Here is a 17,383-nt window from a genome sequence, read left to right on the forward strand (position 1 = left end):
TTTATTGAACATTACAATTAATTATTATTATGTTTTAAACAAATTAATTGAGGAAATTAATTCTAAAATATGACACTGTCCTTCATCAATGCTTTTCTGAGGCCTTTTAATTTGAAGAGTGTTTTAAAAAACCATCAACTTCATATTACAATGCTGAATAGAAATTATTAACGAAATGGGAAAGTAGTTAAAACCGCAAACAGATGAGTGATGAAATATAGTAAAAATATTAATTTTTACGAAAACAAAATTAACATTTGGATAGATCCAAGTCTTCTACAAAGGCTATTTAAACAACAGGGAAGAAGACGATGCTATAAATGAAGATGTGAAAATTTGCCTAAAACACATAAGAGAAGCAGGCGTTTTACTTTTGAGATAAATGTAAATAAAAACATTGACAAAACCTAAATATGCAAGACAAGAAAAGTACCCAATGAATGAAAATGTTTCAGAACAAACCTGATAATGTTGGAATGCTATAGGACTGAAAGTTTTTTCAGAACATTGAAATATCTGGACCTCCACTGAGAACAATGGCGTGGCAGAGGGCAAATATGCCTCATAATGAATATATGATTAATGGGTATTATCACAATTCTGTATTTGGGATTAACCATAATACCATGTGAGTCAGAAGACATTTTGTTAAATGTGTCCTTTTTTGCAATCTTGCTTACATTTGGAAGCCACAAATGGAGACAAATTCTATTACTAATAACAAGTGATTTACTACTCTATGTTTCACACTTCTCCATATAAAAACAGCACCCTATTTGTGATGGTGAGCCTATTTCCTGCAATAGGTAAGTCTCATGAATGCGACAGGGAAACATCAGGCTATTTCCTTTGAAATTCACTCATTCTGGCGCAATAGGTAAATGAGGAGATGAGCCTGGGCTTGGTCGATACACATGGAGACCTACCAAACTCAGATATTTCCGAAAAGTAGACAAGGGTTATCAAGGATGGTGGGGTTGCATGGATTCCACCACATTTCCTTAATCAGAATGTCATGCAAATGTCAAACTGTCAATATAATCACAGATTTTCCTCACATTTACATATTAGAATGTCCCTGAATCTGCGGCGAGCAACACAAATCCTACCTTACAATGCACCAACACGTCTCCCAGTAAAAATGATACCCCATATGTATGGATGGGCCCATCACCCCAGGCTGGAAAGGCCACTAATGCAATGAGGAAACATCAAGATTGTTTCTTTCAGAAAAATTCTTCCAGGCAATGTAGGCCGCTGTCTATCTACCAACCCCAAAATAGGTCAGGCCTACCTATGCACTGACCCATCAGATCTGTTGCCAGGTGATGCATGGTTGTAAGACCTGTCAGCCTTAGGCTACCCCCACCCAATTTTTTGCCTCCCTCATCCATTTTTTTATCTAATCTAATTTTTGCTTGCCTTAGAACGCTGAGCACTTTTCTACTGCTAATCATTGCTAAAGTGCATGTGCTCTCTCCTCTGACAATATTAAAATTGGCTCATACCTAAGTGGCATACTTAATGTACTTATAAGTCACTGGTAGAGTGTTATTATATGTGCCCAGTGTCGGTAAATTAAATGCTACTAGTGGGCTAGCAGCATTGATTCTACAACCCACTGCAGTAGCCCTTTAAACATGTCTCAAGCCGGTCAATGCCTAGCCTCTGTCTGCATTTCAAACTGCCATTTTGACCTGGCACAATAAACCTTTTGACAGGCCCAACCCTTCTTTGGACAACCCAATGGGCAGGGTGCAATGCACTTAAAAGTAGGACATGTATTTTTAAGTTGTACATGACCTGCTAGTGAAAAACTCTTAAATTTGTTTTCACTACTGCATGACAATCTCTCCCATAGGATAACCTTAGAGGTATAAGTGACATTTCTAAATGGGAAGAGATGACCTGTTCAAGTTTGGTGTCTGTGGAATCCTAAATTAAAACCCTAACTTATGGTTAAGTGAAATGCTTAAATTACAATTCTGAAAATGCCAATTTTAGAAAATTGGCATTATCTTGCCTTAGCCATTTGGTGGCTGCAGCCTGTCTCAGCTCACATGACTGGGTGTAAATGGCAGTTGGGCTATTGTGTATTCCTCATAGAGAGTCACACATAATGGTAGCTTAGGTGTGACTTGGTGGGCCATCACTGGCAGGATGGGCGAGGAGCTATATCCAACCTCACTTACACCTCAATAAGCTGTATTCTGTCTCGAAAGGGCCTAACCACCCGGCATTGTCACTTCCCCAGCCTGGGTAGGGGAGATAAGAAATTCCATGCACTTCAAAGTCACTGTCTAGATGCTTTTCCCACCTTCCAGAACCTGGGCACCACGGTATAAAAATAGAGCCTCAAACACCAACTCTTCAATATACTTCTGGACCTGTGGATACTCTGCCAGGAAAAAGTACTGCTGTGCTTCTGAAGGACTGTCACTCTACTGTACTGAACTTTGCCGGACTCTTGCATTGCTGTGCCGACTTGCCAACTGCTGCCCTCTTGCATGAGTGAAAAGGGCTGGAACTGCATCTTTTAACCCCAGATCCAGAGTGACTCCAAGGGCTCGTTGGCTGGCCTCCTGATTAGAAGCCTTAGGGACATAACAGGTTTCCAACAACCTGTACCTGGACTCTGATATCTGTGAGTCTACTCTGCCAAGTGGTGCCACCCTAGTCCTGGATCCTTGCAAGTGGGCCTAAGGTGCTTGTCAGCCCCTGTGGATCCAACTGAACTGGCCCATCTTGTCTGCTGAGTAGCCCATGGCCCATCAGAACTGGCACATCTTCTCTACTGGACACCGCATCCGCGAGCAGAATGGGCATATTGCCGTTGCTGCATGGATTGCACCTATCACAAGGACTCACATTTTGACCTCAGCACGCACCACTTTTGGGAACGCTGCTGCACGACGCACCATCGGCACAGGCCCTTGCATCTCTTGGCAGTGACAGCATCAATAATGACGATGGCCTCCGTATTGAGTCCTCGTAGGTATTAGAAACCAACGAATCGCCCTGACTGCACACCGCATCCCAGACATCGGATTTTACATTGCAGCCTCGCCTCATTGCTTTGACAGTGCAGCCATCTTTGACACTGACCCTCGCAATGCTCCGCAACCAGGATTTAAGGTACTTTTTTTTAGGCATGGGCGGAAAATCCGTTACGCTCGCGGATTTTGCGGATTTTCTGATTTTTTGCTTGTGTTCGCGCTGCTCGCGGCCCGCGGCGCAGGCAGCAACAATCTCGCACTCGCGAAATTAAAAAAATTACAATTGGGGAGGGGTGAAGGAAGTGGCCCAGTCTCCATCTTCCTGTTCCTGTCCAGCAAGCTCCTCCCATTGGGGTGGGGTGAAGGAAGTGCCCCAGTCAGCAACTTCCTGTTCCTGTCCAGCAAGCTCCTCCCATTGCTTAGTCCATTTTCTGGCCACTTTGAATTCGATCTTGACTGGGAAGGATTACTTTTTGTGGATGCTGCTGGATATTTGGATTTGAGGCCTTTTGGATTACTTTTGGATTCGAAATTTGATTTCACAAGTAAGTTGATAGGTTGATGTTGTTGTTTGTTTGTGGTGATTTTTGTGTGTGTTTTTCGACTTTTTGGGGTGGTGTTGGGGGCTGGCTATGTTGGTGGGGGGCCATTTTGAGGCATGGTCCTGCAGGTCCTGGCCATGTGGGGTCTAGCGGCCATTTTGAAGTCAGGCAGTGTGCTTTGTGCCATAGGCCCACCCAGTCTGCTCTGATTTCATTCATTTTTATGCCCAGGGGGCTTAGAACTCCCGCGGATTTACCGAAAATCTGCAAGTTCGCGAGCTGCGGATTTTTTTGCTTGTGTTCGCACTGCTCGCGTCCCGTGCAGCAACAATCTCGCACTCGCGAAATTGCAAAAATTACAATTCTGCACATGAATTGAAAACCACCAGCAGGCTTCATAATTAATTGCAAGGAGTCCATTTTGTGGGGGGGTGGGGTGGGGGGTGGGGGGGTGAAGGAAGTGCCCCAGTCACCAAGTTCTTCCTGTTCCTGTCCAGCAAGCTCCTCCCATTGCTTTGTCCATTTTTTATGGGTGCATGATACAACTGTTTTGTTGAATTTTAACATGATTCTGCCTAGGGCATGGATGGCATTGGATTGTTGTGATTTTTGTGTGTTTTACGACTTTTTGGGGTGGTGTTGGGGGCTTGCTATGTGGGTGGGGGCCATTTTATTGCCTGGTCCCGTGTGGGTGGGGGTCTAGGGGCCATTTTGAAGCCAAGTTGTGTGCTTTGTGCCATAGGCCTGCACCCAGTGTGCTCTGATTTCATTCATTATGCCCAGGGGGCCCAGAATCGGTCTGTTCGCGGATTTTGCGGGTCTTTCGCCACGTTCGCGTCGTGAAGCAACAATCTCGCACTCGCGAAATTGCAAAAATTGCAATTTTGCACCAGAAAACCACCAGCAGGCAGCATAAACCTTCTGAAACTTGATGGATGGCATTGGATTGTGGTGATTTGTGTTGTGTTTTTTGACTTTTTGGAGTAGGGGTTGGGGGCTGGCTATGTTGGTGGGGGCCATTTTGAGGCATGGTCCTGGCCATGTGGATGGGGGTGAAGCGGCCATTTTGAAGGCAGGCAGTGAGCTTTGTGCCATAGGCCTGCACCCATTTTGCCTTGTTTTCACCCATTGTGCCCAGGAGGAGTGAGGTGCCGGGTTTTTAGAGACCCGGTGGTGCCAGGGGACCACACCCGAAGACATCTGGGTTCTCCCTGTTCTGGACTACAGAAGCACAGAGTCTTCTAGTTGAAGTCAGAGATCGAGGTTTATTGGTTGCAACCAAGTAACATGTGTCCTAGAATTACAACAACACGGGCTGTAAGTTCTCAGGAGACTGTTCGTTTTTACAGAACCAGCCTTCTCCTTATATACATAAATAACAGCTGCGGGCAAGAATTCTTGAGTTTATGATATGGTTATACACATATTTCTACAATAATACAAAGAGCGAAGTCATGCTGGCCAACCCATATTTTAGATGTCCAGTTCGTGATGGATTACCCAGCCAGAGACTTAAGCATGAGCGAATTTTGCGGATCTCGCGTTCGCGAATTTTGCGGATTTGCGGATTCGCAATCCGCAAAATCCGCGAATTCCCGCGAATTTGCGGATTTTTTTTTTTTGTGTTCGCCCGTGTTTCTGCCAGTTCGCGAGGGTTTTTACAATTTCGCAATTTGCGAACTTACCTGTCGGGTCGCAAGTTTTGCGAACTTGTTGTTTCTACGTGTCCAGCCTGTTTGGGACACTCTTCTTCATCACTGCCACTCTCTGTCACCACTGCCACTCTCTGACTACTCATGCCACCCTCTGGCCCACCCATGCCACCCTCTGTTTCATCACCACACCCTCTGGTTGCCCAGTGTACATTATTTTCGGCAAAGCAAAGCACACCTTCTCTGCCTCAAGTGACCTGAATTAATTTGGGGCTGATTAATGTGTCACAGAATATTTTTTTAGCTGGCACCTGCTTCCTTAGTGCGCCCTGATTAGTGATCTTTTGCACTTGCTAAGTGCTTTCATTGTTGCAAAATTAGTTACAACACCTGCCCTGCCCCAACTGACAATAATGAATTAGGGGCTGATTAATGGATTTTAACTTCCAGCCTGGCTCCTGCTTGTCTCCCTTAGCTGTAATTCAGGACCTTTGTGGCATATGTGTAACTATTCTGAGGTTCAGAGCAGGGTCACATAATAGTTTCAACTGGCAACTGAACTCTGGAGGGGCCCCTCAGGAAGCACTACAGGAAATGGCTACTAATGATGAGCCTGAACTTTTGAACCTGGTAAGTAGTTACTTTCAGTTTTGCTAAGATCGTATTTCTGCAATTTTGCACTTATTCGCGGGGCGCGAACTCACGCGAACAGTGCGAGCAGTGCGAGCAAAATCCGCTGCTCGCGGATTTGCGGATTTTGCGGGAGATTCGCGAATCTCGCGGATTGCGAATTTCCCGAAAATCCGCAAAATCCGCGAGCGGAACGGATTTTCCGCCCATGCCTAAGCCAGACCCAGAATTCCCATCAGATATCGATGAAACACCAATAAGGTCGGGCACCCTCCCATCTTAAAACTGGACATAAACAAGAGACATGGACAGGTGTATGTGTGTAGAAAACATGGTCTGTATGTAGTGAATGGTTTATGGCATGTTGTGCCTTGATGATATCTTACTCGGCCACTGGGCGAGGAGCTGCCCAAACAGGTTTGGCTGGAGGCAGTGGAGTCAGCTCGGCCAGGTCATGGGGAAGTCAACTACGGTGGACGTGTCCTTTCAGATCAAACTCGGTCTTAATTGATTGACTATATGAGGGCAAGTCATAAGATGGATGCCAATTACAAAATGGAGTCTGAGGGTTCGGAACGGAAACCACGATTTAAGGGTGTTAGCATCACTCAATCATGACGCAAATACATAGGGATAAGGTCCTAATCATTACCGGTCCGTTGATACCAAATTCGTCATGGTACGACGATATTTTGTGATACGAGTGTTTGGACCTCGATACCGGTGGAACAGCAGGGTCCGGAATTTCAGTACCACAGACCCTCCTTTTGCCCTCATATTAGGCAATAACTTATGCTAATCTGAGTCCAAATCTGTATTGATGAATTCATGGAGATGTTGCTGTAGCATCATTCTGTTGCTCAATTCGTCCCTTGATACAGGCTTCCTTACACATGAAGTAGCGCAGAGGAGACATATTGCAGGAGCGCACTGTACAAACAGGCAGAACATAAACAGAACGGCTAAGATCATCCCGATGAAGATCAGAGTTTTCCATCCCCAGGCAGAGATCAATTCCCACAGCCACCCTAGCAGGGACCAGTCCCCTTTCTCCACGTGAAGGGAATCAGAGATTTTGTGTAATTTGGAGATGGCCTGGTACACTGTCGGAGCATTGTCAGGGATGAAAATGCAGCAACTAGATTGGATCACTCTACATACACCACCACGGTCTGCAAGTATGACATCTAGGGCAACCCTGTTCTGAAGGGTCATAAGTCGATCCGACTGAAGCTCAGCTGTCAAATTGCTAAGGGCACCGGCCGTCTCAGTCACGGCAGACTCAACTATCCTCGTCAATTGTCGAATGTTCCTGCTGTTCACCATAGGCCCCCAAAATGGCAGAAAACCCTTTGCGAAGTCTCCAAACTCTTGACCCGCAGTGTCGTCTTGACTCACGACACCCCTAACTGTCCTTGTCTGATGGTAATCTGCCCCGGCCGTGTAGGTAGGTGGCAGCAGAAACGAGATAAAGCATGTGCCCGAGAAGTCAGGGGGCAACCATGTATAGGCTTTGTTATGGCAGACGAAATAGGTGCCTTTAGCCGCCAAGAATGGAGGGGAAGTTCGGGAGGCAAACACATATGTTTCCGTGCATACGCTCTTCCCCAACTGTGCTTTGGGATCCCTGCCAATACCTTGCAGACATAAGTGACCTCGGTGGGGCACGATCCAGACTGGGGATGATTTCTTTGTTTTCTGGTTTTTATTCAAGGAGATCCCGTATTTAGTCACATTCCAACGGCTGTAGGGAGTGAGTTCATCTTTAGGAATCGTTTGATACGTGTCAACATCCCTACTCATATTTCTTATTCCTACCACTAGTGCCTTGTTGCTGGAATCGCTTTCTGTGGAACGGGGCGGGTATGGTTCTAGAGGGAACAGGAACATGGTCTGGAAAGCCCACAGAGAACCATAATAACTGAATGGCAGGATGAAGTATGGAATGCCCTTATCTGTCGTGTGCGGCATGAGTCCACAGATCCAACAATTCGATGTGTTCATTATAGACTGGTGCTGGTGTAGGAGCTGGATGAAGGAGTTATTTACAAACTCTAGTCTTCTGGCAGACTCGTGTTCAGGAAGAGGGTGAAAGGAGTGCAAAGAAACAGTTGGAGGAGGTGTGGGCTGAGTGTTGTTTACAAAGGTGACTTGAAACGTGGATAAAGTATAACCAATCAAGAACATCGTTATGCTACACATCATCAAAATACATATTATCAAGAATCTCTTTCTAGCCATTACAGTGCACATTTTCTTGTTAAAGTTCATGTGTCTAGCAGGTCTCTCTACCCTCGGAAACTCCATCCTCTGGTTGCTGCCCGCGGTGGGAGGTTGCTTCTGCCAAGATGTGCGCTCTGTCCAGTCCGGGGTAATTCCCTCAGACCGACCAGAACCGTTGACCTCGGCGTCCCCGGCTGCACTCCTCAGACTTCAACCGCGGCCCTAGCAGCAGAACCGGATGGGTGTTCGAAAATTAAAAATGAGCTAGTTCCCTGGGAGAGAGAGCTGTAAAATCAAAAATAGTTCATGGAAAAAAGGGAAAATCGCATTAATTTGATTATGTCAGTTCCTTGGTCTTGACTCAGATTATATCATTCTTTCCCAGGTACTGTGTGATCTTCAAACAATGTTTCAAGTTCCGTAGTGTCCAACTGCATTGACGGTGGCACAGATCCTTGCAAAATACAATCGCTCTCTTTGTCGGTACCAGTTCCTTTTAATCGTGCATTGCTGAAGGGGACAAAGCGAGGTATGAACTCTGTCTCGGAGTCAGCGACTCCTTGCTGGACCCACCGGTCATATGGAAGGGGCAGCGGGACCCTTTTGCAATGGGCGCCGTGCACCCAGTGTTTTTTCCCGTGGACACGTACTACAGAGCGGGTAGATAGCAAGACCTGGAAAGGTCCGGTCCAGCGAGGCTCCTCGTTCTTGGTTCGCCTGAAGTTCCGAACTAGGATCCAGGAGCCAGGTTCGATGGCGTGGCCTGGATCGTCAGACGCCGGTGGAGAGGAGCTGTGGACCTGTTGATGTAAAGCATGCAGTTTAGTTGTCAATTCGTGCAAATAGTCAAACAGTGCGGGGTACTCTATTTCACTCAATCTCTTGGGTCTGGGCACACCCCAGATGTTAGCTGGGCGGCCGAACACGATTTCGTGTGGGCTAAGTCCTAATCTGGAATGGACAATCATCCTGGTAGACAGGAGTGCTAAAGGCAGGGCGTCTGGCCACTTGAGACCTGTGCTGGCTTGGATCTTGGCCAATTTCAATTTTAACGTGCCATTATAGCACTCTACCAATCCTGCCGATTGGGGGTGATTTGCAGCCTGGAATTTCTGGTGGATGCCTAGACACTCACACACTCTCTTCATCACTCGTCCCACGAATTCACTTCCATTATCACTCCAGACAATCCTAGGCATGCCAAATCGAGGGAAGAATTCTTTGACAAGGGCTTTGGCAGTTGACAATGCAGTGTTGTCCTTAAGGGGGTACGCTTCTACCCACCTGGAGAAAGCGCAAACGACAACAAGGACATATTTCAGGTTATTGCACCTCTCCATGTGAATGAAATCGAGCTGCAAGACCTTGAACGGGTACGTTGGAGGCGCGAAATGACCAACTGGGGTTGGGGTCCCCCTACCGGGATTGTGCTTCAAACACACCATACAATTTCTGACCAGGTTCTCTGCACATTTTGGGATACCACTATTCTGCCATACTGGGGCCAACAGCTTACATATTCCTTTCACACTGATGTGCGCCATTCCATGGGCCATCGTCACCACTGCGAGCACATAGGCGTTAGGTAACATCCATCGCTGATGTTTTGACAGTTCGACCCAACAACCATTCGCATCTAATCTACCCTTGCTTTCTCTCCATTCATTCACCTCTTTCTCAGTAGCATCAGCTTGTATAGATTTCACGCTTTCGATGGTGTCCTCACACATACCCACATCAGGGGTCCATCTAGCAGGACCTACAACATACATCCGACTCATTGTGTTCCTTGCAGTCTCTTTCGCGACCTCATCGGCAAATGCATTCCCTCGACCAACATCATCTTGAATCTTTCTGTGTGCACTGCATTTCACAATCGCAACTTGTAGGGGCAAGGTCAGTGACTCGAGAAGGTCGTGTACTAGCTGGCCGTGTTGAATTTTTGCACCATGTGACATCAGGAACCCACGTTCACGCCACAATCTTCCAAAACTATGGGCTACGCCAAAGGCGTACTGGCTATCAGTATACACATTCACTCGTTTTCCTTTCGCCAACACAAACGCTCTTGTGAGTGCGACTAACTCTGCTGCTTGCGCGGAATTGTGGGGGATGCGAGCTGTCTCTACAATCGTGTGTAATGTTGTCACGGCATATGCTGCAGTCGTATCACCATTTGGCAACTTGAAACATGAACCATCAACCCATAAATTATCATTACATTCAGGGAGGGGAGTGTCCTGCAAGTCTACTCTCCCTTTTGTTTCTTCCTCTGTCCTAAAGCAGCAATCATGTTTGTCAACCTCATCTGTCTCTGCTGGAATGGGTAATAACGTAGCAGGGTTGAGTGTATCACACCTCTTTATGTGAATGTGACTTGCTAACAGTGTCAATTCATAGCTGGATAGTCGAGCACTAGTTAGATGTTGTGTTTTCGTCCTGTTTAGTAGGATATCTACTGCGTGTGGGACCCTAACGATCAGAGTATTATTCATGACTAACCCAGCAGACTGTCGAATACAGACAGCTGCTGCAGCAGTGGCCCTCAAGCAACTTGGTAATGCCTTAGCTACAGGATCTAGAGTCGCAGAGAAATACGCACATGGGCGTTGTTTGTCCCCAAAGTGTTGCGTCAAGACTGATAATGCGCAACCTTCCTTCTCATGGACATATAATGTAAAAGGCTTGCTGTAGTCGGGGTTGCCCAACACAGGAGCCGAACATAATGCCTCACGCAACTCATGGAAACTCGCCTGACAATCTTCAGACCAAGGCAAAGGATTGGGTGTGTCTTTACGCATTAATGCCAGCAAGAGTTTGGCCAATAGTGAGAAGTTCGGTATCCATTGTCTACAGTACGATGTAATGCCCAAGAAGGCACGCACTTCTCTTTGTGTCCTTGGGACACTCAGTTCTGCAATTGCCTGTATTCTTTTTGGGGTCAGTCTCCTTCCCTCCTTCGATAAGATGTGACCTAAGTAGGTTACTTCTTGTCGACAAAATTGTAATTTGGAAAGCGAGACTTTGTGCTTCATGTCACATAAATGATGTAACACTGACAATGTCGCTTGTTTGCAAACTTCTTCGGTGTCTGCAGCGATCAGCAGATCGTCCACATACTGAATTAAAGTTGCACCATCCTGCAGAACAATCGTGTCTAGTTGTGTTTTCAGAGCCTGACTGAATATTGATGGACTTTCACAGTAGCCCTGAGGAGCGCGTTTAAAGCGGAAGCTTCGTCCTCGTAAATTGAAGCCAAAGATATCTATGCTCTCCTCGGCAATCGGGATGCTGAAGAAAGCGTTCTTCAGGTCAATCACTGAAAACCAATTGGCTGAAGCTGGAACCATTGTCAATAAGGCAGTAATGTCGGGGACGACTGGAAACTGTGGTACAACGATCTTATTCACTTCCCTGAGATCGATTACAAATCGGTACACAGGGGGCTGTGAAGGATCGGTACGCTTTAAAACAGGCAAAACAGGACTGTTACAAATGTTGCCTGTTGTCTCTTCAATGACATCTTTCTCGATCAGATCGCAAACGATCGCTAACAAAGCCTTTTCACATTCGTTTGATATTCTATATTGGGGAATGCGTGGTAACCTAACATTAGCTTTCAATGTTATTACATACGGTGCTATCTCCAAACGACCTACATCATTAGAACCATTCGCCCAAAGTTCATCCGGAAGAGATGACAATTCGGTTGGAATATTCTCCTTTGCCAAGTACATTGGAGAAATAACTTTTCTTCCTACGGTAAGCTGTAGTCCCGAAGGGGAGCAGTACAAAGTTGCATATAATCTCTTTAACAAATCCAAACCTAACAAGTTGTCGCCACAACCTGTTGTAAGAATGAGGGGTGCTTCCAATTCGCATGGGCCAATAGAAAGGGGCATGGGACTGGAGATCGGGTTTCTAACAGGGGCGCCAGAAAAACCTACTGAAACATTCATTTCGCCAGACAAAGGTGCGCCAGGAAGTTTTGAGTGCATAATAGAACTTTTTGTAGCACCAGTATCCAGCAGAAATGGTTCCGACACTCCGGATGTAATCACCTCGACATAAGGTCCATTCTGATCTACTGGAACTGAAACAACTCCCTCTCTTTGTCCATGGCTGTCCTAGCAATTAGTACCCTCATTCTCGTTTTCTGCGTAATAGTCATCTGCATAGTACTGAGCTGACCTGGAAGACGCATTATTCTGTTGGTCAAAGCTATTCATGGAATTTTGAGGCGGAAAAGAAGTGGTATTCTGAGAGAAATTTCCACGGCCCCTACCTCTAGGAGCCTGTTGAACACCTCTACCTCTTGCGCCGGAAACACCGTTTAAACGTCGCGCAAGAGCTGGACAATTACTTTTGAAATGACCCTCTTCTTTACAATAGGCACATTGATTCGGGCCATACGGAGAACGCGGATGGGAAAACTCGTTTCCTTGCGCGTTTCTCGAATACTGCTGTGGTTGCTGATAATTGGGCTGACTAGGAGTGCGAGGCGGATAGGCTTGCTGGAGAAGAACTTTAGTTTTTAACTCTTTAGTCTTTTTGTCTGCCTTATCTAGCTCGTCTTTGCGCCTATTTTCGTAGTACTGGGCTGTGGCTAAAATCTGCGCTGACGTGGAAACAACCCAAGCACTCTCTGAATCTTTCAATTTATTGCATAGTTCAGGAAGCAGATTATGTACAAATTTGTCTACAAACAATCTTTGGCCACCTTCGGTAGCCATATCCTGACCACTATGGTCGACGAAGGTCTCCTCAAATCTCGTGAAAAAGTCAGACACATTCTCATCTTTCTTCTGCTTGCATGCAGATAGCTTGTCCCAATTTACACGCAATTCAGGCATTAACGTTTTCATGTACGCGATAATCCTACCGGGAAGTTCTGCTATTAAGGGCTCGGGTTTAGAACCACCGACTTGTCTAGTATCGGTAGCAGAAATGTTAGCCCATGAGTCACCTAGTTCTTGATCATGATCTGTATGACGAATTTTACTCCATAAAGGTTGTGGAACAACATTCCCAAACAGCATGTCTACATCTGCTAAATTCATTATACATGAGCTGGCAGTCTGTGATAACTCCTTGTAATACCCTGCTGGGTTTTTACGTGGATCAGGTAGTGTCTGTTTGAGTGCTAAAACTTCAGATCTTTTCCAGGGGACATGTACCCATACACGCTGAAAATGTGGCAGAATTGGTGGATTTACATTCGCATCACCGTCCCTCCATACTGGAGGAACCTCTCTCATGGGGTACTGTCGCGCCTTTTTCCTATCTGACACGTCATCTTCATACAATGATCTAGAGACATTTCCCTTACTCCTATAGGATAACAATAAATCTATCGCTTTTCAACATCGGCACCTACAATCATACCTTCGTAGAACTTAAAACGCATGCGGAATAACTCCTGCATTTTGGGCTTGGGATCGTTTGTCTCCAAATCTTCACAGAGATATACACACATCTCTTCAAATACATATCTCTGAGTGGGCGCATCCCACTGACGGAAAACTTCCATAACGGACTGAACATCATATTTAGCAGTGTCAGTAACCCATTTGCATGCTAACTCATTTAGCACTTCTCTTTCCTCGTAGTCGGGCAGTTGACTACGCAACTGTCTACGTCCCGTTTTAGGGGTCATTTTAGGCGACCCAAAGAAGGGTGAGAATAGACCAGTGACAGTACTTGCCACTCTCTGTCTGACATGATGCGCCAGAAAAGACAGGCTGATGAAAAGAGGAAGTTGAAGCAACAGTAGAAGAAGTCGAGGCAGTGGCAGAAGTAGTATCAGGATAAATAGTTGGAGCAGTAGGCAAGGTTGTAGAAGAAGTAGACAGAGTATGTAGCAAAGGCGGCGGCCCTTGAGAAGGCTGCGCCGGAGAAGTAGGAACCAGCTGAAGAGGAGCTGGTGCTTGTGCAAGAGCTGCTTTTCGTGCTCCAGGGCGCGGTATAACAATACGCCTCGGGGGTCCAACAATGCTCGATGTATATAGGGGTGGTGAATTCAATAAATGGGACATTAATGGATCTTTCTCTGATGTTCCCTTTGAGCCTTGTCCCTCATGTGGTAACATCGGGTAGCATTTATCTACTGCTAGTTTCTTCCTCCTAAGCATTCGTTCACTTTCTTGTTCTTCCTCATTATCCCTGTATGCGACGGCGGCTTGTACCATCGACATACCTCTTTTATTTTTCTTTGCTAATTTTATTTCTTTCTGTTTGGCTTCTTTGCGCCATAAGCGAAAAGAGTCAAACATCGCCGGCCGGGCTTTCTTCTTGAACAATTTGACCTCGAGGTTGTCTAATACTTCTGAGTCAAAACTACCATATTGGGGCCATTTTAAAACACCATCCTTGCGGGTGTATTTTATCCATACTTCATTATACGTGATAGGACCTACTCCGTGCGTTATATATAACTCATATGTTGGAGTTCCAATCGGAGGAACCGGACACGAATCCTCTAATCGGGAGTCCCTACTACAACCAAGACAAAACAAGTTTCCAAGTCTGCTAAGACCAGGCATCCTCGCTCACAAGTCTAGCTTCAAACTTCAAGGGATTATCTAGTTATGATAGTGTCGTGAATACACGAATCCCTCGGTTTTGGTGCTTGCAAGAACCAATACAAACCGTATCTCTGGGATACCAAAACTAAGAACCAAACTAAGAACTGGGAGACGCTCCACTTATACTTAACTGAATATTGAAGATCGATGACGTCACTAGAAGACTCGTCTATCGTTTCGCTCTACCAAGGATCACTGGGTCCAAAACAGAGCGATAGTCAGGGCAGCAGTCCTTCGTAGCCGTCGGGACGCGGGGAACCTCGCAGCAAAGACCTTCGGAACCACGTCGACATGCAGGGGTCGCTGAAGTGGCTGGCCTTCCTCCGGAATTTTCACACGAAGCTCCTCACGAACATCTGGCTTGGACCGTCAACGCTTGCTATCGCCCCACGTTGAGCGCCAACTGAGGTGCCGGGTTTTTAGAGACCCGGTGGTGCCAGGGGACCACACTCGAAGACCTCTGGGTTCTCCCTGTTCTGGACTACAGGAACACAGAGTCTTCTAGTTGAAGTCAGAGATCGAGGTTTATTGGTTGCAACCAAGTAACATGTGTCCTAGAATTACAACAGCACGGGCTGTAAGTTCTCAGGAGACTGTTCGTTTTTACAGAACCAGCCTTCTCCTTATATACATAAATAACAGCTGCGGGCAAGAATTCTTGAGTTTATGATATGGTTATACACATATTTCTACAATAATACAAAGAGCGAAGTCATGCTGGCCAACCCATATTTTAGATGTCCAGTTCGTGATGGATTACCCAGCCAGACCCAGAATTCCCATCAGATATCGATGAAACACCAATAAGGTCGGGCACCCTCCCATCGTAAAACTGGCCATAAACAAGAGACATGGACAGGTGTATGTGTGTAGAAAACATGGTCTGTATGTAGTGAATGGTTTATGGCATGTTGTGCCTTGATGATATCTTACTCGGCCACTGGGCGAGGAGCTGCCCAAACAGGTTTGGCTGGAGGCAGTGGAGTCAGCTCGGCCAGGTCATGGGGAAGTCAGCTACGGTGGACGTGTCCTTTCAGATCAAACTCGGTCTTAATTGATTGACTATATGAGGGCAAGTCATAAGATGGATGCCGTTTACAAAATGGAGTCTGAGGGTTCGGAACGGAAAACACGATTTAAGGGTGTTAGCATCACTCAATCATGACGCAAATACATAGGGATAAGGTCCTAATCATTACCGGTCCGTTGATACCAAATTCGTCATGGTACGACGATATTTTGTGATATGAGTGTTTGGACCTCGATACAGGTGGAACCGCAGGGTCCGGAATTTCAGTACCACAGGAGTCAGTGGTACATGAAACTACAACCCTCTCTGTGGGCTCTCTTGGATCAATGTTAAATTCCTGTTTCCCAAAAATTTAGCAATTCTTATTTTTGATATTTCCATATTGTGGTGTGCACGTGTGTATTCATAAATGCCTACTTGCAAACTATTAATTGAAGCGCTACATATGCAACATATATTTAACTGATGTTCCTCTATCTTCGTTTGCTTTTAGGTGCACAAAGTCAAGAACTCCGCATCATCGTTGAGCATCAGTGCCAGGAAGAAGTCCTGCTGCGACCTGCTGTTCCGACATCTGAAGAAGATGGCTCCAAAAAGAGGTGCCCGTAGCTCCTCTTGCAAGAAAGATGTCTCTACTAAGGAGAAGAAGAAGCAAGTGGCACCACTTACCAAGGAGACTGGTGCCTCGACCACTAAATTTTTGTGGAAAAAAGAAAAGTCCACCATGAGTGCTGCACAGGTAGCCTGTTTAGTGGTTCAATCACCAACGACCAGTGATGTTGGCTCATCGCAAGAAAGTAGCAGCACACAATCAACACAGGTTGTAACTCATCTCACAAGTACTATTCAACAACCAAAGCTGCAACAACAACTGCATGGGCTACTAGTACAAGCACAAGTACATGCTCAAGGATCTGTCAGAGAAGGAGCTGTCCGAGAAGGAGCTGTCCGAGAAGGAGAAGGCCGAGAAGGAGAAGGCCGAGAAGGAGCTGGCCGAGAAGGAGATGGCCGAGAAGTAGCTGGCCGAGAAGGAGAAGGCCGAGAAGGAGAAGGCCGAGAAGGAGAAGGCCGAGAAGGAGAAGGCCGAGAAGGAGAAGGCCGAGAAGGAGAGGGCCGAGAAGGAGAAGGCCGAGAAGGAGAGGGCCGAGAAGGAGAGGTCCATGGAGAGTTGCAAGTAGAGGTCAGTGAAGAGGCCCATGTAGCGGCGCATGGAGCGGTGCAAGCGCCCACAATGGTTGTTCTTCCAGAAGTAGGGGCACTGGAGGAAATTGACTTTGGAGCCGGGGTATCATGTCAGGAAGAAGAAGCCACTCCTCCTGATTCATTTTCTCCCAGCTCCCCAGCAAGGAAAAGATCACGGAGGGTGTGTAGAAGTTCCTCTACAAGCCCCGCTCCATCAGATGATCTGGATCAAGATTGGCAACCATCTCCGACGTCTGAGAGGGAGGCACACCATGAGCTGAGAAAGGTATCAAATGTTAAAAGGAAGGGCCCCGGAAAGCTTATACTTATGGATCCGAACGTCGGACTTGATGAAGTGGTGCATTCTGATGTTGATGAACAGGATGACAGCAATGACCTAGTCATCACACACGTCATTCCAGCCACACCGGCCATGCAGCAGACAGACATTTATACCCTATCCCGACGTCATGCTGAGCGTGACCCTGGCGACGTGGCACTGGTAGCACCACCAACGCAGTCAAGTAGTACAACAAGTTCAACA

The sequence above is a fragment of the Lissotriton vulgaris genome, unplaced genomic scaffold (assembly GCF_964263255.1).
Source record: "Lissotriton vulgaris unplaced genomic scaffold, aLisVul1.2 SCAFFOLD_2375, whole genome shotgun sequence".
Classification (NCBI taxonomy): domain Eukaryota; kingdom Metazoa; phylum Chordata; class Amphibia; order Caudata; family Salamandridae; genus Lissotriton; species Lissotriton vulgaris.